We start from the raw sequence: 27266 nt of genomic DNA, 5'->3' as shown, positions 1-27266 counted from the left end.
TAATCCATTAAACACGGAAGAAGTTATCAGGGACCTGGGGACCCAAGTTGACAGTAACCTCTTTTGACACTCACATTGCTAAAGTGGTTAGGAAGACCTTCTACATTGCCCACCTGATCATGAAGGGATTCACATCCAGATCAGGAGAGGTCATTGTACCCCTGTACTCTTCAATTATCAGACCAATGATTGAGTACAACGCCCATTCGAATGTACCTTACCTGACACCTGCAGCAGTTGGAAAGACCCCAAAAGTTCCTCGCCAAAAGGATAAAGGGCTCAAACATATGTCATACGATGCCCGACTGAAGAAACTCCAGCTCTGTTCAGTCGCATACCGCCTGCTCAGAGGTGATCTGTGCCTGACATACACGGCCATGTCCAACCCGAATTAATGGACATGCTCCACCTCAAAAATCCAAATCCACCAGAGCCATGAGAGCAAGAGACTTAAACCTCAACACGGATATAAATAGGACGTGCTGGAGGGACAGATTCATCACCCAGAGACTGCCTACACTATGGAACAGAATCCCAGTCCATGTGAGGCAGAGCCCCTCACTGACTCTGTTCAAGAGAAATCTTGACGAGTGGATGGGAGATCATAGGTTTACCCCGGGAATCATCTCTGTATCACTGCTGGACAGAGGCACAGCAAACTAATGGGTATAGTATTCTCATCCTAAGGGGTGTTGAAAGCCACACACACTCTGGCTAGGCTTATAAATGCCCTAGGGCAGATAGCCTAGTATGAACCTATGAACCTATAATAGGGAGGACCTTGTGCTGTGTATCTGGTAGTATGAGACAAAAGGAGTCTGAAGGGAATCTATGGCTACAGGGAGCCAGCCAGGAAAATTCCAAATTACTATTGTGGAGCCTAGCACTGCAGGCATATGATAGAACAGGGCAGCATGGTACTGGGGTCAGCAATGCCAAGACAGCTGGAATCTCAAGACAGGGAATGGAGTAAGGTATTCCCAGACAGACTCAACCCTCTCAAGCAGCTTTTTTCAAGGGTCACTTGAAAAAATAGCTTGAGTTCTCATGGTGGGGGAAAAGTGTGATAAACTGAAATTCTGCCAGCCAAGCTATCTGGAATATTGTAAAACATCATATTTCATTTGTGAATATTGATATGATTCATATGCTTGTCTTACAAATGTAAGAGAACTGTATGTTATGTACTGCGCTTCAAGAATGTAACCACAGTGTACTCTACTGGAAAAGAACAGAAATGGATGCAAGCTATATGCCTGGGCAAATGTATGCTTTAATGGTAGAACTGGAACATAGAGTTAACTTACAAAATTTTAAGAAAATAAGTTGAAATTAAGTACTTTACGATGTGCTAAAAAAAGTTAGTTTCAGTGCAGCAAGCAGACACAATGTCTAGAGCTAGGGTTTTCCTATTTTGAAACAGAAATAATTACTCGGTTTCAAATGTAAAGTGTTTTTTATTGCTCTGTTAATTCCTAGCAGCTGCACATTTGAGAGAGAAGTATTTTTGACACAGAGATGTTGGTTTCTGTTTGACTGGGAACTGATGACAGATGACAAATGTTTTGATATTAATTTGGGAACTCTCCCAGAGACTGTGCATTTTATATCTGTCTTTGGGCCTGGAAACATCCTGTCATCAGCACTTGCCTTGCTAATAGTAAGTAACTAGGGTACAGTGATTTCTCTGACATATATAGGAATATAGTAAAGATTAGTTTAGATGTCCTGCAGTGCTGTTTTATGCCACTGTATAGGCCACTCCAATAACTTTGCAAGTCTTGGTCATACTTACCATTTGGATAACAGTAACATTACACAGTAAGATTGGACATCCTGTAGTAAGGCCCTTAAAATTAGTTGATAAGAGTTGGCTGGTGGCAGTGATAACTACCTTATAGTCTGGGCAGAAGGGGGCATAGCTAATAAACCTGTGCCAGCCTTCCCCAGTAATGTCTGTGGATTTGTATACAAGTCAAATCTCAAAGTGTGTGTGTGTGTGTGTGTGTGTGTGTGTGTGTGTGTGTGTGTGTGTGTGTGTGTGTGTGTGTGTGTGTGTGTCAACTACTTGGGCAAGGGACAAGTAGCACTGGTTGGACAGAGAGGGTGCTGGAGGTCTTAGCTTTGCCACTCTGTTGAGATCTTAACCCTATAGCTGTGCCAGGGAGGAGTCTTACTGGGGATCTGGAGAAAGAGGGAGAAACCATCCGCAGACTGACTGTGATTTCTGTGTGCTTTTAAGGGAAATTGTACTTTACTGTCTGGGTACTTGCCATCCTCCCAGTGTGTACACCCCTCACTGGTGCTAGTGGTGAGAATTGAGGCTCCTTGATTACTGGGCCAGTGCAGGGGTGTCACATAGGTATATCTCATAGAGGATATTGATGCTCTGGAACCGATTCCCCATCCACAAAAAACAAAGTTCATCCCTGTCCATAAGCTCAGTTTGGATTTATGGATGGGAAACAGAAAATGTACCGCAGGAGTGCCCCATGTACTATTAATGGACAAAGGCAGCTCCTAAATGCTGTGTCCCATGCATGGGTCCCTACAAATTATCTATGGTATGATCCAATTAATATACAATTATTTATCATGGGATGGGTAAGGCTAATCTCTAATCAAATGGGGAAAGGTTCATTAGAGCATAAAAAGGGAAATTGGTTAGGCTTAAAATGGCCTGCAAGAGCAGTTAGCCAAGTACTTACCTAGGAGCCTTAGACTAAATCCCACTCAGTACAGTTTTTCAAAAACATGTCGTTCCAACTTTATATCTCTGATGTATGAGTGTTTTACTCAAACCCCCTGCTTTTGTCCTAACAAAAACATTGTTGGACAGAGGACTAATTGCTATGTTACAGGATTAATATATTCACCCCGTCTTCAGAATCATCCATCAAGAGTTACCCTTTTTCCTACAATACCTTCCCAGTCATACTTAATCCTATGTCATCCCCCTCATCTTGTAACAAAAATCTTATACTTCTCCCTGACCTCTTCTCCTTCTCTTGCCCCATCTATTACTCCACATCTCCTTCCTACTTTTTAAATTCAGTCTCTCCCTGTCCTCTGAATTATCCGTCTCAACCCATATCTAATCTTCTCCTCCTTCCTTGCCTCATTTTTCTCCCTCCTTACCTGCTACCAATTTGGCACTTTTCTGTTAATTCAAGCAGCTTTAAGCAGTAAAGCCCTGAGTAAACATAACCGCCAACTATTCTTACATTTTATATTGACAAATAGTCTAACAGAGCTGAAACAATGATTCTACCAAAATGGCACTGTGTGATCACCACATTCCCATTTCTTGTTAGACAATCCATCACATAAGAAAAAATAATCCCCTTTTGCTCTCTCTTCTTTCTCACCACTCACCTATGCAAAGCAATCACTACATCCATACACTCACTGTTTACATTCTCTTACTCTATCCAACCCCCATCATAGTTGACATATAGTGGATATGTCATGCTGAGTAGAATGCTCCTGTAAAACTTAATACTGCAAACCAAATTTTCTCATATATAGAATTGGTAATATGGTGCAACATCAGACCCGCGGTGGTGGTGGTGCGGTAGCGTTGTCGCCTCACAGTAAGACGCTGTCCGGTTTGATTCTCAGCTAGTGCGTCTTCTGCATGGAGACATGCGTGAATGGCCGTACCTTCATTGAAATTTGTGCATCAGGCCTGGCAAGCCGGTACATAAATATCAACTGCCAATCATTAGCGGACCGGAGTTCCGCTGTGGTGACTCCTAACTGGGAAAAGCCGAAAGACACAAACAACAAACAATATGGTGCAACATCAAGATATACAGATCACTGCATTTAAGATTTTATTTTTAGAAATAATAAACACCAGGCAGCATAGAAAGAGCAAATATGTACAGGAATCCAAATTTCACAAAACCAAATGTAAATGGCAATGCAGAAATATCTTCATCAGAATGAAAGTAAACAGCATACCCAACACACTTTAAATAAACACACAAATTCATGATGTGATAGGTTACACGTTCAGTCTGTTATGTCTTGTGCTTTAAATAGGTTCAATAGAGAAATGCTAATTCAAACCAGGCACTCATTCAACATTCAGTTAAATCTGCCAGTGCACTTATCTATTTAACAGCAAGGTTTCCCAGCATTCACTCCAAATTTCACACTAATTTATATAACTATGTCTAGTTAGAGCTTCTGCATTTCAGTGACCTGTATCAGATGCAGAACCAAGAAATTACTCATTTTTGCTCTCTTCTAGCATTTATACTCAGAAGTATAAAGAAGTTGTCATTTATTACTATCTATTTCATGAAAAGTTAATACTGTTTGCTAGTCCTGACATTACAATCTGACACAGTCTGCAGTAAGTTCATAATTAAATTCAAACTAATAGGCAGGATTCATTGATATGAATAGAGTGACCAAGCCCTAATACCCTGGTGTATACCCATTCACCATTTATGTAGGACTGGGATATATAACAATATAAACATATTTCACATGCACCTTTGGCAAACAATACATTTGCAAATGTCCTGTGATTTATTTACAGAGTGTGGTGCATGATACTGTATGTCTTCAGCGGTACATTCAGTTTAATGCCTCAGCCACAGAGATGTCCCATATTGGGGCACTGCTACTACAGGAAATAACTACAACTGCAGACCATGCACTACAATGAGAGAGTCTGGGACTGCAAATATCTAAACAAAGTATATACCACCATTGCTATGCAGTTTAATAGCCAATGTCTGAACAGCCTGTGATCTGTTTTCCTTTACATAAAATTGCAACAGGTCATGACTTTGGGGTCTTGTGGACTAGTCTTACCTGAAACCATATACAGTGCTAGCACACATTCTGGTCGCAGTGGCAGAGTACACTCTGCAGTGAGATGTAATCATAGATATGTTCTGTGGGGGAATCTGGGGACTGCAGGATGGCTCATTCATAAGATCTCTTCCTCACAGTTCCAGGCTCTGAGGTTCAATCCTGGTCTTCAGTCAGTGTGTATGTGGAGTTTCAAATGTTCTCCCCATGTCTGTGTGTTTTTCTTCAATGAACTCCAATTCCCTCCCATGTTTTTAAAACATGCTGGATGCACTAAACTGATTGCATACATATGTTTGTTTGTCTTTCGGCTTTTTCCTGGTAAGGGGTTGCCACAGCGGAACTCCGGTTTGCTAATGATTGGCAGTAGATTTTTACAAAACGCCAAGGTGCCAGCTCGATGCCCAACCTTCAACGAAGGCACACCCATTTACGCGCGCATGTCTTTCGAAAGCTACCCAACCACGGGGAGGACATTGCAGACTCCACACAGAAGGCACACCCAAGCCAAGCCAAGAATCAAACGGGGGAACCTCTTGCTGTGAGGTAACAACACTACCGTCGTACCACCGTGGCATCTAAATAAGGCAGCAGAGGCACTTTTTCCTTAAAATGCAAAACAAGTTCAGTGGTGCAAACTCTTCTTCTTGACATGAAGCCAAAGTAACACAAACTCTGCAATGATTCATACCAGTTTACATTTAATCACAAAATAAATTCAAACATCTTTCTCCTGGGTGGATTATTAGCAGAATATTTCCAGGTTGCCTAAAGCTTCTTACATTTGTCACTTTTTTCCACAGGCCTATACCTACAACTGCTATTCCAGGTACAAAACTGTACCTTCAGTAAATGTTCTACTTAATGCTCTCCGTTTTTTGTATCTTGAAGAAACCTATCTACTTAATACTGAGACAGTTGTGTCTTTTCTTTTTTCAATTTTTTTTTATTTTTCAAATACATTTGAATGAATTATATAGTATTTATACATAACATCTTAAATAACTATGTACACTATTTTACATTAGCCTAACAGGTTTACTATCAAAATTTCGAACCACACTCCGTCGACTGTACTATCGTCGAACACAGAAGTTTGAAAATGGGAATGTCGAAGTAAAAAAAAAATCTAGGAATGGGTTTTAACATGGGTCGAGGTAGGTGTTCAGTATTATTCCAAACTACAAACATCTCCCCTACCTCGACCCATGTTAAAACCCATTCCGAGATTGTTTTTTTGACTTCGACATTCCCGTTTTCGAACTTCTGTGTTCGACAATAGTACAGTCGACTGAGTGCGATATGAAATTTTGATAGTAAACCGCCTGACACTAACAGATCTTAATGTATACAGTTACTTTATAAGTATGTCCAATCCATTATCAGAGTGTCTGATCAATTATTATATAGTGTCAATCAACGATAAGACTTTCCCCAAGGGTTGTTGATAAATGGCTTTGGATAAATTCTCAGTTCTTTAATTTTAATTTCCAAGAATGCTGTGGTCTTCAGTAGGATGTAGAAGTCCTCCAAAGTTGGTAATGTGTTTGTATTCCATCTTATTGTTATACGCTTCCTTGAAATTGCAAGTATAGTCCATACTAGATACATGTTTGACCAATTCAAATGAGGACCTTTGTTCACATTTAATAATACAAGAGCTTTAGTTAAATAAAATGATTCATTAAATAAAGCTTGTAGAAAGTTATTAATACCATTCCAAAATGGCTTAATTTTAACACAATCAAAGAAAATGTAGTTCCAATCTGCATTGTGTACTTGCTCACATCTCCAACATATTCCTTTTATGGAAGAACTAATTTTGCTGATTCTGTCTGGGGTTAAGAATGCTCTATGTAAGCATTTCCAATTAAAAACTTTCCAGTATTGTGTAAAGGATGTACATTTTATCGATAATAAGATATTTGTTTTAATATCTTCAGTTAACTGTATTGAGTGTCCTTTTATATATTTCCAATATGAGGTTTTGGGTGTTGTTTTATAGTTTATCAATATTTTGTAAAATTTTGAAAATACTGTTTCCCATGTCAAAGTCATTATATAAGATTTCATATATGTATTTCATAAATTTAGGTATTTCTTTAAATGAATAATTATTAATTATTCTACTTAAATATTGTGAATATGACAGAATGCTCTGTAAAGTTAGCCGGTCCTGTTGTGGAATTGTGTAAGTTGTTTTTATTACTTGGATATCTAAAACTTTTAGTTCTTTGATACATTGGAGCCAACAAACAAATCCTTTCTGTTCCCAGGAATTAATAATTTCTCTATATATTTTATGTGGATCAAACCAGATTTTTAAACCTATATTTGCATTAATAATTTTCTTAAATGAGTCAATGTATAATCATACAAGTTTTAGTGGGTTTAGTTATGTTATATTGCATACTAATACATAATATGTGCCATGGCAAATTGTTTTATCTGTTATTTGAATTTTTTTTTTGTAAATCAAATTAATTTATTGATATTACCGTTAGTAATTCTTTCCAATTTGGATGTATCCAGTCTGAAATTGTTTTAGATATTGATGCTTTTATATATGTTTCCATATCAGGAAAGTTTAATCCTCTCTGTTTCCATGGTCTGATATGATGTATTAAAGCTATTCTGTTTCTTTTGGGAAACCATAAACATTTTATTAGGCATGAATTTATTTCTTTAAGTATATTGCTTTCTGGTAACAGTTGTATTGCCATATATAGGATCTTGGGCAGTAAAACTATTTTTATTAACTGTAGTCTATCTTCAAATGTTAATATTATTTTGTTCCATTTTCAAGAGAGATTTTAATTGTATTGATGATATTATTGTAGTTTTTTAAGACTAATTTGTTATTATCCTTGCATAACTCAATTCTTAGATATTTTAAGGTAGATTTGTGTTTCCCAATGATGTGAACCCCCTTAGTCTGCAGTTCTTTTTTTTATTTAAAAATACAAATTTTGATTTTGATTTACTGAAATGGAGTCCTGAAGTCATGTGAAATTTGTCAAATAATATATCTAATTCTTCTAATGTCTCTATTGTATTAGATGATGTTAGTAATATGTCAACAAATAGCATTACTTTAGAACTGTATTGTTCATAAACATCTATTACTTTGATTTTTATATTGTTATGAATTGAATCTGCCAATATTTCAATAGCCAGAGCAAATAGAATTGATGACATGGGACATCCTTGTTTAGTGCCTTTTGTTATATGTATAGATTCAGAGGTAAAATTAATTTTATTATTTATTTTGCATTTGTTGACCAGGATAGTCCGACTGGATACATGTCCATTTTCAGTGGAGGCCCAGGGAGAAAAGCTCCAAGGTAGTCAGAGTCAAAAATATAGCAATGTAGACATAATTACAGGTAAGTTATTTACAGAGGATACATGAAAAAACATGAGATAGGCAAGTTCACAGGTATAAATATCCCTGGTTTAAGTCAGGGGGAACACATTGACACAAGGCAGAAAGTAATATATTATATACATTTATGAGGAGGGTTAACCAGGCTTGTTACAGTGGCAAAGCGAGTTTAGTGCCAGATGTTGTCTGAGTTTGGTTTTAAATTGGCAAAGGGAGGATAGTGAAATAATGTTGGCTGGAAGGAGATTCCAAACTCTGCCTACAGTGTTTGCAAAGAGGGCATCCCCAGCTGTATTGTTAATTTTGATTGTCTGAATTAGTAATTTGTTTGAGAATCTAAGCAGTCTCTGATTGTTATGAGGGGTGATAATATTCCTTAGGGATGGTGTATTATCTGGATTATAGAGAATTTTATTAGCTATAGTCAGAAGGTTGTATTGGATTAGACTAGGAAGTTCTAGCCACCCAAGCTGATTGAGGTTAATGCAGTGGTGTGTCCTAAATGGCAGGCCAGTGGCAAACCTGGAAATGTGATTGTAACAGGATGACAATCTATTTAGGACCAACTTGTTTAGATTAAAGAAAAGGGGGGAGGCATATAGAAGTGTTTAGATTAGGTGGGTGCGGGCTATGGCAATCCTGGCTGGAGGGGTTAGTAAGGCTTTTATTCTACACAGTGATCCTAGTTTTTATTGATGTTCTTGATTAATTGACTGACATGCAAGTCAAATTTTAGGTTATTATCAATAATGAGTCCTAGTAGTTTTGTAGAGGGGTCGGGGGAGATAACAGTGCCATCCTTCGCATTAAGCAGCAGACCTTTGTGTAGGTGAGAAAAACAGCATTTTTATTTAGGGCTTTAATAACAAATGACGTTCAGAGAGCCAATTTTCTATTGTATTAAAGGTGGACTGGGTACCAGACCTCAGTTCCGAAGCAGATGTAGAAGAGCAAATCAGGGTGGAAACATCAGCGTACTAGATACAGCTGACATTTGGGATGACAGTGTATAAGTCATTAATAAAGATGGAAAACAGTAGAGACTCTAATATTGAGCCTTGTGGCACTCCAAGGGTGTTTGGTAGAAGATTAGAGAGCTTTTCTTTCCAGCGAACAGCCTGCTGCCTCCCACTGAGGTAGGATTCAAACCACAGCAGGGCTTTAGAATCTAGATAGAAGGTTTTCAGTGTGTGTAACAAAAGTTGGTGATCAACCATATTGAATGCCTTGGAGAGATCCAAGAAGAGGGCAGAAGAGATACAATTGTTGTTACGGTTGTTGTTTATGGTATTGGTGAAAGCCAGGAGGGCTGAGGTTGTGCTGTGGTGTGGTCGAAAACCATGTTGGGTATCGGCCATGAGGTGATTTTGGATTAGGTGCGGCATGAGTTGTTTGTGCACACATTTTTTCATTAGTTTTGCTAGAGGGGAAAGTATAGCAATTGGTCCATAGTTGGAGAAATCTGTGGAGGATCCTCCTTTATGTAATGGGATTACATAGGCTGTTTTCCATAAGGTGGGAATTTTTGCCACTGTTATGGTCCAATTAATTAGAATTGATATAGGATAGGCAATGGCAACAGCTGATTTTTGGAGGCACTCGGCGGGGAGTTGGTCAGCAGTGAGTGTGGTGGGTTTTAATTTTTTGAGGAGAGAGCGAACGAGTGATGTGGGCACTGGTTGGAGGCTAAATGAGGGTCAGTTTAGAGGGGAGGTATTATCAGGGCCAGGGGAGCTAGGAGGTAGTTGGCTAGCTAGGGTTTGTATTGCTTCAGTAAAGAAACAGTTAAAGCAGTCCGAGACATCCTGAGGAGGTTTATCAATGGCTGCAGCGGGGATGAGGTTGGATGTTTTTCCAGGGTGAAGTAGATTGTTCAGACCTGCCCAGAACTTCTGAGGATTGTTCCAGTTAACTGTCTGTAAATTAGAATGGATTTTTTAGTTTCATTCCTAGCCTGTCTGTATTTAACATGATCACAGGGGTCTTTAGTGGAGCGCCATAGGGCCCATAATTTGTTTCTGCTATTGATTTTTTGTCTGGTCTCTTTAGTAAGCCATGGTGCAGTTTTAGCTTTAGTTCACTTTCAGTGGGGAGGAGCATGCAGATCCAGGATTTTGAGACATTTATTGATGAAATAAGCAACTGCCTCCTCCAGGGGAAGGTGTTTAGCATAGACCAATTACAGGAGATACGTTCCTGTTGGAATTTGGCAGGGTGAAAGTCTTTATTGTTTCTGACTTTCCTGATTACGGGAATTTGTGGGATAATGGCTTTTTGCTTAATGACATAAGTGAGGAGGTGGTCACTTAGGTCACCGGGAAGGGTACCCACATTGTACAGTTGGGGGTTGTTATTTACAAGAACCCAGTCGAGTATGGTTTCTTTGTGGATGGGTTTACCTAGCCTGGTTGGGGTAGTTATGGTCTGTGTAAAAGCATGCAGGTTAATATGGGTAGAGGGGGATTGTGAGGAACAGGTGCTTCAGTGCATGTTAAAGTCGCCAAGCAGAAGAGTTTCTTGGGGGTAATGACATGATAGCCAGTGGAGGGTGACTTCAAGTGTGTCTATGTTGTTGCCTGGGGGATATACATACAGATGATGTTAAAGCATTTATTTTTGATAAGCTGTAATCTCGTGGCAAGAATCTCACTGTTGTTTATCTGAGGTGGATGGTTAACAATTCTGGTCACATTTAATTCAGATTTGTAAAGTATAGCTACCCCATCACCTTTCTTGGAAGCACGGTCCACCCTGTGTATATTATACCCAGGAGGTAACACCTCAATATCATTTGTGTGAGGTTTTAACCAGGTCTCTGATAGACATAGTATATCAGGGGAGTTGTCAGCCAGGAGAGCATGCAGTTCATGTACCTTATTATTAATGCTCCTAATATTGAGGTGACAGGCCAGGAGAGAGTTTGTTGGTCTACTGATTCTAGTTTGATAGCTTAGGTTACAATAGGAGGGGTTGTATTTGTCAGAGGTGGATGTGCTGGGGTTAGGGTGAATGTCACCACTGCGTAAAAGGCTGGGTTTGTACTTAGTAGAATAAAAAGTTCCGTACTGAACAGACAAAAAAATCTTTAATTCACAGTTCCAACAATAGAATGAGCGCTTTCGTCTGCCCACAGCAGACTTCTTCAGAATAATAAACCTCTGGTGCCTTAGTTTTTTATACAGTCCTAAATTGTATAATTAATCAATAATTAAACCAATTAAGCCATCATTGTCTTTTAAAGGTGAAAGGGACTGGAGGTAGGGAAATTACCCTTGCCTCAAGTCCTTTATAATATATTAAACATTTTTTATGTATGTGCTTGAACATCCTAAATAAATACTGGAATATTAGAAATTCTACACAGCAAATTAAAAAATTGAAAACATTACAATACAGGATTTTTAATCAAAAATATTAAAAATTATATATGAAAAGAATATATAAATTGTGTTAATGCAGTTCTTTTCATTAATTTAATAACCATTAAATGTTCGATTTTCATGACTCTCCTTCTTATTTATTTGCTATTAAATAACACATAGGGCTGGTTTCAAGAACATTTTCTCTTCTCATCAACTACCTATTTCATATATAACCATACCTAGGTTAAAAACAATAAAATGTTCCATTAAAATTGATGTTCTTTGTATGTAGTAATATTAATAATGTTTTTAACTTGTGTTCAAAATAGTAATAGTGTAAAAAATACATAAAACTTGAAAACAGAATAATGTGGTGAAAAAACCACAAAATACGTCCAAAGGGCCAGTATCTGAAGGTAAAAAATGTGTAAGGGGATATATGAAAAAAAACGTATGTTAATCCAAATAATGTTTATATATATATATATATATATATATGTATGTAAAAATAACAAATATTCGCATTGCAATACATTTATAATGTTGAAATTATACCAAAGCAGCTTTATCTATTAAAATGGCTTTTATGTTAATGTGTTCATTGAGGCCAGGAGAGTAATTGGACCTCAATCTTAATTGCCACTTTATCTCTTTGCAACAAAAGATTTTTGATATCCCCTCCCCTGTTGTTTTCTTTAATAGAGTCCAGAATGCCAAAACAAAACCCTGTAAAACCGTCACACAATATGGAATGTTTATAGAGAGCACTGGTATCTTTCTTTACTTTAATGTCATTTGTGTGTTCATATATTCTCTCCCTAAGTCTTCTCTCGGTTTTGCCCACATAGAAAGAAGGGCATTTTTTACAGGTGGCCAAATAGACTAACATTCTACTACGGCAATTGCCTTTACGAAAAAAAACCTTACTATTCAATCCATTTTTCAAATTTATATCTTCCTTTAAGTTTATATGTACACACTGTCTACAACAACCACATCTAGTTGTTCCTTTCTTCTTGTCAACAGTGGTTGTTTCCATTTCAAACAGTCTTTTAAAATTTATACCCGTCCTGTATGAAAACATAGGTTTTTTGCCGACTGTTTCATATATTTCCTTGTTTGTCTTAAAAATAGACCAATTGTTTTCTAAAATTTTAGTGAAACAGTCTGAAAATCCGTTGTATTCAACTAAACAGGCTCCAGAAAAATTTTTCTTGTCGGAGGTGATGTTCTCTTTAGGTACCAACTTTTGACCTAGCAATGGTTTGTATTTAGACCCCCAACCTAGGTACACTTCCTCCAAAATTTCACCCACTATATGTTTTGGATAATCCCTTTCTAAGAATTTCTCCATCAGAAAGGCAAATTCAAACTGTAAGTCTTTGTGTTCAGAGGTCATTCTCGCTATTCTTACCGCCTGACCCTTAATAATACTTTTCTTCTGATGAAAGGGATGCAGGCTATCAAAATGTAGATAGCTGTTACACCAAGTATTTTTTCGAAAGATATTAGACTTGAAGCCTTGATCTGTTTTACTAAGAGTAATGTCCAAATAATTAATGCTCTGGTTCTGTATTTCGTGAGTGAATGACAAAAAGGTAGTAGTTTCATTTATATATTTCATAAATTCCTCAAATTTACCCTTCTCGTCATCCTCCCATACAAGAAAAATATCATCTAAAAACCTAAGGTAAATTTTTATATTATTCATGAATGTACTAGAAAAAATGTACTGTTCTTCCCATCCAAGAAGCACTAGGTTAGCGTATATGGGGGCACAAGCTGCCCCCATAGCCACACCTGTCACTTGTTTATAATGTTCCCCTTGGAATATAATGAAATTATTATCGAGAACAACTTCAGTCAATTCTAATATTAGTCTTTTACTGTCCAGTGGTAAATCAAGATATTTGTTAACACAAGATATGGTGTAGTGGTACATCTCTCTGATTTGAATTCACAGGATTCTGGGTTCAAACCTTAGCAGTGATGACTTTTTGGGGTTGGGAGGATGGCCTAATGGTTAAGGTGTTTGCCTTACAAACACAAGGTGCAGGGTTTGAGTCTCACAAGGGATAATTGGCTAGGCTTAAAATGGCTCGCAAGGGCAGTTAGCTTAGTACTAACCTATGAACCTATGAACCTATGAACAATCCTCAAAATAATTGAAACCCAGGTCTCTGGGTATACACGTAAATAGGTCTTTAACATCTATGGTAGCCATTTTACAGGTTTCTGACCATAGATTGTCGTTAATTTTACCCAAAAAGTCCTAGGAATCCTGGACTAAGTGTTTCTGCTTCTTGACGATTCCTTTGAGCTTTTGATCAATGTATACGGCCAGTGGGTGGGTTTTGGACTTTCTAGCTGAAACTATAGGGCGAAAAGGAGGCTTCAAAAGGTTTTTATGTATCTTGGGTGTTCCAAAAAATTGTGGAACACATGAATATTTTTGCTTCAGAAAATTGTAAGTTTTGTCTTCAATTCAATCCATATGAATCTAGCAGAATGGGTAGTAAATAGTACTGGAACATTATGAGAGAAGAAGAAAGTTAGTTGGGATCAGTTGTTTGAGTGACACTGTAGTACAGGAACTGATGACCAATTTAGGTAAATTAGAGTGGGAGGAGAGAGTATGTAAGTGAGAGCTGATAGGAGGAGGAACAGGGTGGAGAGAGACTAGAGGTGAAAGCTGATAGGGAATTGCAGCAAGGGTGTGGTTAGGAACCTATAAATGTAGAGCTACTGGGGGGGCGGGTGAGAATTGGGGGCAGGGAGGGGAGCGAGCCATAGGTGAGCGCAGCAGGGCAATTACAAAGTGTTTCCTTATACGTAGGTAGTTTTATGGAAGTTCTTTAAGCCAAGTTTACACTGAGTGTATATTATGCTGTACTTTTAACCTGAAATGATGTTGTACTTTCAAACTGAATGTAACACTAGGTTGTAGGCTAGGGTTAGACTGTAACTGGTAGACTTGCAAGGGGTTTGTAAACTACAGGTTATGGGGCAGAGTACAATTTTCAGAACTAACTTGACATACGCTAAATTCTTTGTATATATATATATTCTTTAGGAGATGAACAAAGGATACAGGAGATTCAAATAACATTAGGATTTTGAATAAGTAGTCCCAATTTAGGGAATCAAAGGCTTTCTCTTTATCTAAGCCAATTGTGAGTATTTCTTTATTAACATAATCTATATGAGAAATTATCATTTTAATATTGTCATGTGTGTATCTATGATATATAAATCCAGTTTGATAATTATTTATTGTTTTGGATAGTGGTATTTTCATTCTGTTAATTAATATTGTCATAACTATGTTATAGTCATTATTTAATAATGATATAGGTCTATATGAGGTACAGAGGTTTGGGGATTTGTTTTCCTTTAGGATTGGTGTGATTAAGGAATATCTCCAAGAGAGTGGTATTAAAGCTTGTGACTGAATTTCTAACAGAGTTTTATGGAAGAGGGATAGTATCTTTGAAGGAAAATATTTATATATTTCCATAATTATGCCATCTATACCTGCAGCTTTATTAGTTATACCCTCTTTTATTGTATCTGTACTTACTCTGTAGGATATGGGTGCTTGCAGATCTAGTTTTAACTTGGGTGCTTGCAGATCTAGTTTTAACTTTTCTGTTTTTTTTTTATATTAGAACATTCATCTAGATATAATTGATTGATATGTGTATTTTCTTTTTGGAAATGTTCCATATAGCGATTTCTATAAGCATCAGGAATGTCACCTATATCCGAGACATTTTTCCCTTCCTTTTCATGGAAGATACTTTTAATGTTATTAGCTTTTGACTGGTTTTTTTTTTATTCTTGTAGATAAATTATGTAGATATTTGGCAAGAGTGGCCAAAGTATTAATTTTTAGTTTTTCTAAAGCTAAACTTGTTTTATGTGTTAGAATTACGTTGTATTTATTGTTTAATACTTCTACTTTCTTTTTCATCTCCAAATGATTTTGATTTTTTTTCACCTTTTACTGACAAAAGTTTTGATTGTAGATCTAATAATTCAGAATACCATTCTCTGTTTTATACCAAGTTAGGGTTTTACCATATATGTAAGCTTTTAATGAGTCCCATAGCATTATTTTATTTATCTTTGTGGTGTAATTAATATCTAAGAAGAACTGTAATTCAGATAATAACCAGGGTTTGAACTCTTTAATTTTAGTTATATATGGTGGAATTGTGGAGTTAAAGATGAATGGTTTGTACCCATTTTGAAGTTTTAGTATCAATGAACTGTGGTCTGAAAAGGGGCAGGGAGTGATTGAGAAATTAATGATTTTAGAGTGTAAGTCATGGGCAGCCAATATTTTATCTATTCTAGTTTGGGTATCAAATCTGTGATTTTGATGGGAAAACAACAAAGATTTACCTCCTTTAAATTTGAAAGTATCTACAAGATGAAATGATTCTACCCACTTGTTTAAAGCTTTTGATACAGCAGATGTATGCAGTGGTCTTTTATTTGTAGTTTCAGAAATATCAAATATACAGTTAAAATCTCCTCCTAATATTAAGTTGCCTTTATAATTATTGGAAATTAAATCCAAGTGTTTAACAGTTCCTGTTTCAATGCCTGGGAACCAGTATAGATTGGCTAGGGTCCATATTCTGTTATTATATTTAACTATTACGAATGCCATAAGGCCTTCTTTATCTTCATACTTATAAATGATTTCTGGGTTAATCACATTTGTTTTCCATAAAACTGTTACCCCTTTTGTCTTATAAGTGGATTGCACCAATATTGTATATTCCTTAGGATTCCATTTGTAATTGTCATTTGTTTTGAAATGACTTTCTTGAAGGAAGACGATTTGTGCTTTGTTCAGTTTTAAATATTTCAATAGATTTGATCTCTTGCTAGGATTGTTTAAGCCATTGGTATTTAAAGATAATAAAGTTAAATCCATCTTAGGTTATTTAGACTAGGTATTTTTTGTTTTATTGTTACTATTAAACATTTTCCTCTGATAACTATAAAGTATATGTTTGAGCTTTTAAAGGAAATTATCAGTTTTATACTTTGAGTGTTTACCAATAAAGTAATGTTTTGGTCAGGCATACTAAAAATGATTTTGTGAAATAAATTTAAATGAATAAATGTTAACAAAACTAAGATCCACACTAGCCATGGAATGAAAATCATTCCTAATCTGATGGATAAACCTAAATTCATCAGATTATCACTCATACCCTGACAATCCAGAACATCTGAGCTCCATAAATTGAAATATCATATGGAGAATATTTGTAATAGGAATAAGCAATATTTATATTATTTTGAACAGGTATAGTAGTATTGTGGATTAGACAGAATTATAACATAATATAAATGTCTACTTATTGCATAAGCAATTAATATTTACATGAAAGATAGATGGCAAGCAATTCAATCATAGTAAAGTAGGATGTATCATATATAAAACCTCAGTAAAAGATTATAGCACACAGTTATTTAACATATTCACCCTTATTGATGAAGTCTTCCAAAACTTATTACTTAATATAAATAGATGGTAATAATATTAATACTGAATGTTTATAATACAATGTATTTTACTGGATGTATCAGAAGTTATATTTCATTGTTTGCCAGCATTTAAGTAACCACTTTGTTTGTTGCTAACTTACTTAAAGCATCAGTTTTGTTTTATGTGAACATTGATGAAAGTTGGTGCATTCTAATTATCAGTGCATCCCTCTTCCCCTCGTTTCCTGTTTTCATATCTGTTGTTCTTATTATAAAATGAGTGAAATTCTAGGTTAAAAACAACAAATTCACTTATTGTGATTAATGATTACAAGTTCCCTTTCCATATTCATATATTGCCATTTTATAGCATATGCTGAAAGTTTTTAGATTTAAATGGCAACATTCTATTTCCATAATCAGCAAAGGTTAAACTGAGTGAGTATTGTCAATTTAATACAATTTGTTCAGAAAGTGATTGTTACATTCTGTGACATTCCTAGTTCAGGCTTCTATTCTTTCCCTTGAACAACTTTGTCAGTTTGATGTCATGTATAAAACATTAGTTACCTTGGCAACTGCTTAAGTAATATATATGGTCAAGAGGGGTTACAAAAACTACAATTCAAGTTAAAGCAATTACATGACTTGTTATGCATATTTACTTATATAAGAAAATCATCATGCTTCCCCTTGATGTTCAATGTAGTGTGTCATTTATGACAAGTTAAGACAGTAGTCTTATTATACACAAGCCCATGTTATTAAATCCTGTCTTTAATATCTAAATTCAGCAGACTGCTTCTTTTTATATGACGATTATATATTTTATGTCTAGATTTACTAAAATCATACATTACATAACTATTGTGTTTTTTTTTTTTTGGCTGTTGCTTAGTTATTTGAGAGATCACAAGCTGTAATGTTTATTCTTTTTATTAGCTCCTACCAAGCATGTTTATACAGTCGGTAAACTTTAAATTATGAGACCCTTCTAGTTTCTTATTTGCTATAAGTATATTTCTATCCTTACATAAACACATATCAGTATTTCAAGCATGGGCAACAATGCTCATCCAGTTTTGCAGAATACCATTCACTAGTTCATTTGGTGTGCTTCCAGGCTGTTCTTAAAATATCCAAAACCAATATTTGTCCTGTTCCATTTTACTAGCCTGTTCCATGCAGTGACCACTCTGCCAGTGAACCATTCAACACACCTTTCATTTCCAGAGATAGTTCCACAAATCTGATGACTTTCTAGGACTTCCAGGCGACCCCAGCACCCCTAGAATCAAATGTCCCCATATGCCAAACACATCCGAGAAAGCTCACCTCCCAGACAACTGCAAAGGGTTCTGCATAAGACCAAGTGTTCTTAGTCTTTCACAATAACTCAGACTAACACTCTTATGTAAGTCCTTAATGTGTTTGGACCAAATAAATTTTAAATATAAAATTGCGCTCATCATTTTTTTTCTTTTTTTCTTTTATCAAGAATCAACTTAATGAGCTAAACAAAGTGTTGGGAGACATCAATATGTGTACATGTGGTTTAAAACAGCTCTTTTATTTTATATATATATATATATATATATATATATATATATATATATATATATATATATATATTTTTTTTTTTTTTTTAAACAAAACCTTCATTGCTGAGAATCATCTCAGAGGCTCCTCAGAGCCGTTAAGCATTATTGTCACTCTGTCTCCATTACCAGAGCAACCTGGGAGTGTCTGTTTCTGCATACCAGAGGCTCGCGATGCACCTGAAGCAAAGCTTCACTTCACTAACTTCAAGCCTGAATTCCCTCCCTTTCAGTAAGGCAGCAGCCAGAAAAGAATGGAGAGCAAACAGATAAAAAAAAGATCCCAACAAGGTGCCACAACAAGAGATAACACATTCTTCCAGCCTTCCCACCTCCCAATCAGCAGATGTACAAAAAAATATTCTCTGCCAAAATACCCCAAATCACAGTTTTATACACCCCCTTCACCTGGATCCATGCTAAAACACCAAATGTCTCTTCCTAATACACAAGCATCAGTAAACCTCGATTACAAGCCACAACCTACAGCTTCCCAGAGACGAAAACGGCAGCATACAATAGCTGCTAGACACAGCTCCATCCACAAACACCATGTCAGGCTTAATCAAACAGCACTCGAAGGTATGATACCTGCCATAACTGATATTAACTATGTTTAGACAGAATAATAATGGCATTTGTACTAGCTGCCAGACACAGCTGCATCCATGCACATCATATAAATGATGGAGCAAACAGCACTCGTAGCTGTGATACCTGCCATAATTGATATTAACTATATTTAGACAGAATAATGATGACATTTGTACTAAGAGCTTGCTATTATTATTTAACCAGGATATACATGACATTTCTAAATCATACTTTAACTGAAGAAGGCATTAGTCTCCATGATAGTATTTTTTTCCAAAACACTCTGCTGTTACTGCTATTATATATGATGTTAATTTGTTACATTTGAGTCTGAACTCTGATGAATGGTACCTTGTTGAATTAGTTAATTAATTACTCAAATTATTATAAGTAAAATCAATGAAAAATGAACAAGATAAGTATTCACTGAGTTCAAGTAGGGGAATAGAAACTTCTATGTTTGTATTACATGTTGTTTGTTTGGCTTATATATAATGTAAATAGTAACCCATCTTGACCTACCTTTGTTTGTGAAGAATTATTGGCCTTTTTGAACATTCTGAATAAATCATTACTGTTTCTCAGTTGTTTAAGAAACCCCCTTTTTTTAAATAAAAACAGATGACAAGTGATGTACCATATCAGTTGATACTTTGAGATATGTAGTTGTAAGAGTTATTTTTTTTGTGACAGCTATCTTGGAATCAGTTTTTTGTTTCTTCTTTATAGCATCAGTCCAAGGATTTGTTTCTTTTATTCTTTTAAGAGTAGGGGGCATCCATTCCATTTCTTCTGGGATAGACACTATGTTGTTGATTTTGATGAATATAGTACCTTCTTCCAAGTCATTAAAGGTTCTCATATCATTGGCAAAAAATATTTTTATCTTGGCTGGAAAGGCCAGCTGTGCTTTAATGTTGTTTTGTTAAAACAGTTTTATTATTGGCCAGACTTTTTTCCTTTGTTCTAGTATTCTGGAAGAATAATCATTGTCAAACCTTATCAGACTTTGGTTGTATTTTAAGCATGGTTTTCTCCAAGCAGATTTTAATATTAGTTCCTTGTCCAGAAATGAAAGAAACTGTATTACTATGGATCTAGGTGGAGTATTTGTTGAGTTAGAAGTTTTCCTCAGTGCCCTAATCACCCTTTCAAGTCCAAATGAAAGTCCTTCTTTAAAGTCTAAAAATTCAGGAATCCAGGTTGTTAAGAATGAAATAATATCTTCTCCTTCAGTGTTTTCAGGCAGACCTAAAGATCCTTATGTTGTTTCTCCTTTCCCTGTTTTCTAAGTCATCTATTTTGTTATGCAGCCATGTATTCTGTTTAAGCAAAAATTCTTTTTGGAATTCTTCCTCTTTGAGTCTCCTTTCAATGTCATTTAGAAAAGTCTCTATATTTGTTATTTTTGTATGGTGTTGGTGTAATAATTCCTTAAGAGTATGTCTGTTTTTGAGAATTTAATTTGAGGTTTTTCAAGTAATTTTTAAAGCCATTGATCTTCAATGATAGTTCCTGTAAGGTAGATGTCATCAACTGCAGTTCTTTTTTCAAAGCAGCATCCTAATGAGAATTCCTTGAGTTGTTCATATTCAGTGACTCAATATATCTCCAAGTTACTTAGGTTCATAGGTTGGTATTAGGCTATCGGCCCTAGGGCCTATACAAGCCTAGCCATAACAATTCCCTGGATATTTCTTCCCACAATATTTACTTCCCTAGACCCCTGTCTAGCAGGGTGAATGCCGTGATCCCTGAGGTGAATTTCCCATCTCCCATCCAATTGTCAAAGTTCCTTTTGAAGAGGGCCAAGGAGGCACTCTGCTTGACATGTATGGGCAGTCTATTCCAGAGTATGTGGAGTCTCTGGGTCAGGAGCCTATCCCTCCAGCATGTTTTGTTCATTGTGATGACAAGGTTTAGTTCCCTGGAGCGTGTAGCTCTGAGGGATTGGGATTTCTTTAAGTGGAGCATGTCCAACAGCTCAGGGTGTGACATGGCCTTGTATGTTAAGCACAGATCACCTCTGAGTAGACGATATGCCACAGAGTATTACTGGAGTTTTTTAGATGGTCAGCATAGGGCATCTGCTTTAGGCCTGTGATACTTCTAATGAGGTATTTCTGTGGTCTTTCCAGCTGTTGCAGATGTCTTGTGAGGTCCATACCAAACAAGGTGCTGTACTCTATAATGGGTCTAATGAGGGATGAGTACAGTAGGAGAATGACTTCCTTTTTTCTAGATGAAAAGCCCTTAGTGATGAGGTGTGCCACATAGAAGGATTTCTTGACTGTTGTGGTGATGTGCTTATCGAAGGTTCATAGGTTCATACTAGGCTATCTGCTCTAGGGCATTTATAAGCCTAGCCAGAGTGTGTTTGGCTTTCGCCTCCCATTTTAAATTAATTTTGCTATGCCCTTTTTCGAGGTTAGTATACTGTGCCTCTGTCTAACAGTGACACAGAAGTGATACCCGGGGTAAACCTATGATCTCCCATCCACTCATCAAGATTCCTCTTGAAGAGAGTCAATGAGGGACTCTGCCTAACCTGGACTGGGATTTTATTCCAGAGTGAAGGGAGCCTCTGGGTTATGAATCTGTCCCTCCAGCATGTCCTATTTATTTCAGTGCTGAGGTTCAAGTCTCTTGAGCACGTAGCTCAATGGGATTTGGATTTTCTGAGGTGCAGCATGTCCATTAATTCCGGGTTGGACATGGCTTTATACGTCAGGCACAGATTGCCTCTGAGCAGGCGATATGCCACTGAGTAGAGCTGGAGTTTCTTTAACCGGGCAGCATATGGCATCTGTTTGAGCCCTTTGATCCTCTTGGTGAGGTACTTTTGGGGTCTTTCCAGTTGCTGCAGGTGTCTGGTAAGGTACATCCCAAAAGGGGCATTGTACTCAATTATGGGCCTGATGAGGGATGAGTAAAGAGGCATGATGACTTCCCCTGATCTAGATGTGAATCCCTTCATGATTAGGTGGGCTATATAAAATGTTTTTCTAACCACTTTGGCTACGTGGTTGTCAAATGAGAGATTGCTATCACCTTGGGTCCCCAGGTCCCTAATTACTTCTTCTGTACTTAATGGATTACCACCTATGTGGTAATTTGTGGGCACTTTGTTTTTGCCAAAGGGGATGACTATACACTTTTTGGCATTTAGCTTCAGGCCATGGCTCTGGCACCAGTTGTCTGTTTCTATGAGGCCCTTTTGGAGGATGCTTGTGTCATCTGGAGAGTCGATTATGGCACCCAGTTTGCAGTCATCTGCGAACTTGGTCAGCCACAGTCCTTCCGTGTTGGCCTGTACCTCCGAGAAATCTATACCGAACATGAGAGGTCCCAGGACTGAGCCTTGTGGGACGCCACTTGTAACTGGTTTGGAGTCTGACATGGCTCCAGCAATTCTAACCATGTGGGTTCTGTCCTTGAGCCAGTTTGCAACCCATCTAGTGACATAGGGGTTTATATTTAAGCTGGTGAGCTTATCTATAACGCCAGAGTGGGGTATTGTATCGAAGGCTTTTGTGAGGTCCAGGTAGGCTGTGTGGACCACCTTCCCCTCGTCAATGGCCTTGGTGACTGTTTCAAAGAAATCAACCAGGTTTAAGAGGCAGGATCTGCCCTTTACAAAGCCAAACTGGGTAGGATCCAGTTTCTGTAGGTCCCCCAATATCTTTATTTATGAGGTCCATGGTGATCCTTTCCATAGCTTTGCAGACCAAGCTAGTCAGGCTTATGGGGCAATAGTTTCCAGGATCCGTTGAGGCACCACCTTTGTGGAGAGGGACCACTGTTGCTGTACGCCACTCTTTGGGTACATATCCTGTAGTAAAGGCTGAGATTGAACAGTAGTTTTATGTTTGGGTTTAGCTCTTCTTGGAGTTCATGTAGGATGCAGCCCGGGACACAGCCTGGTCCCATTGATGCTGTGTTTTTTGCTTTGGAGAGGGCAGCTCTTACCTGAGCATCTGAGATGTCAGGGGGGCCAGCACTCTGCTGGGATAGATATTTGCCTTTTTGGTGGGGAGAGGGGGGGGGAGAAGTTTGCACTGAACCTGTCAGCTAGGATGTTGGCAATGTTTGTGGGTTCAGTGTATTTTTTGTCATTTTGGACCAATTCTGAGCATATCTGGGAATTCCCACCCAGGTTCCTAACATAACTAAAGAAAGCCTTGTGATTACCCTTAGTGTCCTGTGCAATTTTTCTCTCGAAGCTGGCCTTAGACGATTTTATGAGTGCCCGTAGTCTTTTGCCAATACTGATCAGAGATGCCTTCCCTTTTTGGGATTTTGCTCTATCATGTAGTAGCTTCCTCCTTCTATTGTATAGTTTGTTTATGGCCGGGGTCCACCAGACAAGACGTCCACTTGACAGGAAAACTTTTGTATATCTCCACCAAAATTGATATTTATGTAGTTTAGTAGTTTAGCTATAGATTTCTGATATGTTAAACTTGAAAATAATAACATTTTCCTATATTATTATACTAGTTTATGGCACTCTCAAAATTCACTGCTCTCAGTTGGCCATCTAGGCTCTGCCAGCTGTGTCTTTTCTTAACTCATTCAAGCCTATACAGCACCTGTTTTGTATACTTCCAGTTAACATTCACAGCTTCTTATGGCATCCAGACATTTTTGGGATCTGGGTTCTTTAACTAAGCAATTTACCAAGTAATACTAAATGGTATTAGAAGGGGCAAGGACTTAACAAAATGATATCAAGATTGTTAATCTATGCTGTCCTACAGTACAGACATTAATCACTGTTTACTGCTTATTATTCATATTTATGTTCATAATTTTTATAACTAAACTATTGAACTGTGAGGCATGAAATGCCATGATGGATGACAGGAACATTCATTGACAATGCCTGTTTGTATCTCACTATCATGGAAATATTGCCAGTTGTTTATTAGTAATTGTGAAAATAAGCAATATTTCTCTTTTACTTAATTCTTCAAAAAAAGTGACTTACAAGCTATTGCATGGCATTAGGTAAAACCTTAGATGTTGCTGAATAAAACTGTCATTGATATTTGTACTGTAAGTTGCATATTTTGAGAGATACTCAGTGGTAATTTTATTACTAATTATACAATTAAGCATATGTTTTCATATTTCTTAAAATATCTCAATAAAAATTCACTCAGAGGAATCTTTTGCTGTCATGTTAAAGATTATGTCAGGCTAACAAAAGTGTTCTAACACTATATATCTAGGTTATACAGTTTCCAAAATTTGACAATTTGTGAAAGTTCAGTAAAAATATAATTGCGTGCTTATATAAGTTATAATATATTACAGTACTTATGGGAAGACTATGAATGCACTGACTATTATCACTGTAAAGAACGCTTCTTACTGATAACATTGATATGTGTACAGTTTTAATAGGTGTTACTGTTCACAAAAGATTTACATTTGATGCTGGTCATTTATGAATCTGGATGTTCATTTGCATTACATGTTTGTATTTAACAAATGTTTTACTTGCATATATTTCTTCTACATCCTGGGCCATGATTAAAAAGTAGTCTGGAGCTCCAAGCCAGCTCCATTTCCCACCTATGCCCTATCAACTCCATGCTGTTGAGCAAAAAAAAAAGAAGAAAAAAAACTCTTGCTTTAAAGAACTGTAGCAAGTGGCATGTTACACCTTACTATACATGAAACACAGACAGGTATTTCACTTGTCGAACAAATGACTTCATCTGATTGCACCACTGTACACTTTCTGCCTGAGATGGCTGCCCCCCTCCCCACCCACATCCTAGTTATGTTTCTGTTTAGGATTATGTAACAGATGTTTAAGCCAATTAAGAATTTGTCACCAATTCTTTAGTTCAGCACAAGATCCTATAGATACTATACATACTAATGTTACTGACCTGAAGATCAGCACAAGAGACTCATACCACTGTTACTGAGCTGAAGATCAGCACAAGAGCCTACAGATACTATACATACTAATGTTACTGAGCTGAAGATCAGCACAACAGCCTATAGATATTATACATACTAATGTTACTGAGCTGAAGATCAGCACAACAGCCTATAGATACTATACATACTAATGTTACTGAGCTGAAGATCAGCACAACAGCCTACAGATACTATACATACTAATGTTACTGAGCTGAAGATCAGCACAAGAGCCTACAGATACTATACATACTAATGTTACTGAGCTGAAGATCAGCACAAGAGCCTACAGATACTATACATACTAATGTTACTGAGCTGAAGATCATCACAGGATCCTATAGATACTATACATGCTAATGTTACTGACCTGAAGATTAACAGTAGATCCTATAGATACTATACGTGCTAATGTTATGGAGCTGAAGAACAGAGGCAAAGTCTGGGAATTTGCTGATAAGAATAGTTCAGCAATAAAAGAGTAAATGACTGGAGCTAAAAGAAATAATGAAACAAGAGGCAGTCTACTAAGAGAAGAGCTAAGACTGTATGAAGAGCTAATGAAACTACAACACATATTTAAAAGTTGTAAAAAGGAAATAACTTTGTGTAAAATAAAACCAGTGACAAATACAATACAATAACGAGGGTGAGGCGAAAGGGGCAGCTCCCGTGTCCACAAATTGTCAGTGTGAGCAACTGGCAGGACTGTTCAGTAGCTGGATGGTCATCAGTGCAGTAATTGAATTTACTTAAGACGTTTCAGCTGATATCACAGTTGTTTCAATGAATGTCTTTACTAGCTTAACTGTAATAAAGACTTTGATAAGCTATTTGCTACAGTTCTGATCTTTGGAAGCACATTTTCTTCTTTTTTGTCCTCAGTTTTTTCCTTGTGCTTTTCCCCAACTTCAGATTAAGTGGGTGGACATAGATACAGCTCTGATAAAATAATCAGGGAAAAAGAAGAAAAAAAGAATGTCAGAATATGGTGCAATATAACGGATGGGAAAACAGAGACAAGTAATAATATAAAACTAAGATCAAAAACATGCCATAAATGTGCAATTTTAATGCAGGTATCTTATAATAGATGTGACCATAAGGACTGGATATGCAAGAAAATGTCATTTTTCAAAAATGAATGAAAGGAAATGTGCAAACTGAAATGTTGTTGAACAGAAACTTGAAAATGAGCAGTTTGTAGTTGTTACAGAAATGAAAGATTTGATATGGTGAAGCCTGAAATTACCTCTAATACAATGGGTCAAGAATGCAAGCCAGATTGTTTGAATGCATTCTTAAAAGTAATAAACAGAATGTTAAATATAAACTAGGCACAGATGTTACATGTGATAGTTTGAGTATACTTTTAAATCACTATGTCTGTTACATATTAAAGGGAGAAACGTGTGCATTAATAACATTCTGGACATCAGATGACCCAATGTATCAAAAACTACTGCTCACATATAAGTTCAAAAATAAAATAAACACATTGATTTACTTTTTTCAAATTGCAAATCATAAACAAGTAAATTCTCACAATATTTGGTTAACTTCTGAAAAACTAGGAAGCTAAACAGATTTATAGTGTAAAAGGAAAGATTATACATGTGCAGCATTTGCCATACAGTCACAAAGACATCTCAGGTACTGTGCAGAACCATAGCACTGACTTCCTACTGAAATATTAATGAAAAGTAAAACCTGATGCTATGACAGTGATGCACGCTTCAATGAAATTACCAGTAGCTCCTAGAACTAATACAGAAGACCCAGAATTAATGGAATGTTTAGGTGTCATAAAGAAACAATTAGCATTAGTAAAATAACCAAACAGTATATCTGCTTCTGTATAGCAGGATAAGTTTCATATTTGCTTTGATCCTAAAGATATTTATTTATTTGACATTTGTTTACCAGCAAAGTCCACCTGGGCCAGAAAGGGCCTATTTCCAGGGAGAAAGGCTGCACAATCACAGTCTTTCAAATATCAACTACAGATATTTTAAATTGCAATGTATCATGCTACATTACAAACATCAGGTA

The sequence above is a fragment of the Protopterus annectens genome, chromosome 2.part0, assembly GCF_019279795.1.
Source record: "Protopterus annectens isolate FY-2018-M chromosome 2.part0, PAN1.0, whole genome shotgun sequence".
NCBI lineage: Eukaryota > Metazoa > Chordata > Ceratodontiformes > Protopteridae > Protopterus > Protopterus annectens.
This window is presented reverse-complemented; position numbering follows the sequence as displayed.